At 33.5% G+C, this 807-nt stretch overlaps 1 protein-coding gene across 1 annotated transcript in view; it reads right to left on the bottom strand.

Annotated features, from left to right (window-relative positions):
• Positions 1-415: 415 nt before the first annotated feature.
• Positions 416-807, bottom strand: part of duox (dual oxidase) — a gene marked incomplete in the record, with an annotated part of 33,717 nt that continues 33,325 nt past the window's right edge. Inside the window, 1 exon segment of the mRNA XM_029759485.1 lies at positions 416-807. This exon segment is cut by the window's right edge and continues 167 nt beyond it.

Here is an 807-nt window from a genome sequence, read left to right as displayed (position 1 = left end):
TATCTAATCCTAAAATCTGATGAAATCTCTTGTGGCAAATAGACTAGTTCTCCTTTTAAGCATAATTCATGTGTATTTAAACGGTTGTCCTGATAACATTGAGTTTGTGCTGTGTAATAATCAGCTGGCTAGAAGTTAGAGCAGATAACAGACACGCTTTCTTTCTTCACACCTGTACTACCGTAAATTCCGGACTATAAAGCCCCAACTTGCGGTGCGCTTAATAGTCCGGAAATTACGGTAATCAGCTGATCCATCTATTCAAACTAGTTCACTTCTTCTAAAGTGTTATGAGTCGTAAGACGAAAGCAAAGCAGTATTACATGTAAGATACAGTATGTGACTTCAAATAAAACGAGTTCATATTGATGCAGTCTTGAAAGAGAAACAATTTACATTTTTATTATATTGGCGAATTACAATTTTTACTGATGATGTGCAATTTTTTTTTTAACGTAATACAGTATATACTGTCTTTTATTTTCACTTTAAATCATTTTGTAAATCATAAATCTAGTCTGAATAAATCATAAACTGTTCTTTCTAAAAAAAAAATAACAGCCAGTAATGTTGTGTGTATATACCATTCTCCATCTCTGCTTGAGGGTCAGAAATCCCGAGCAGTGCTGTTTTGTTGTACAGTAGTGTAGCAAGACAAGACTTGACATTTAGAAGTAATAGCATAAATACATCCAATTACTTTCAGATGCAGGGTACAAAAAAACACAATGTTAAGAAAGACATAGATACCCACAGTAATTCTTATTTCCCATAGTAACATGTGTTGTGTGTATTGTCATCCCTAGT

Source organism: Salmo trutta, chromosome 7 (assembly GCF_901001165.1).
Source record: "Salmo trutta chromosome 7, fSalTru1.1, whole genome shotgun sequence".
NCBI classification, from domain to species: Eukaryota; Metazoa; Chordata; class Actinopteri; order Salmoniformes; family Salmonidae; genus Salmo; species Salmo trutta.
This window is presented reverse-complemented; position numbering and strand designations above follow the sequence as displayed.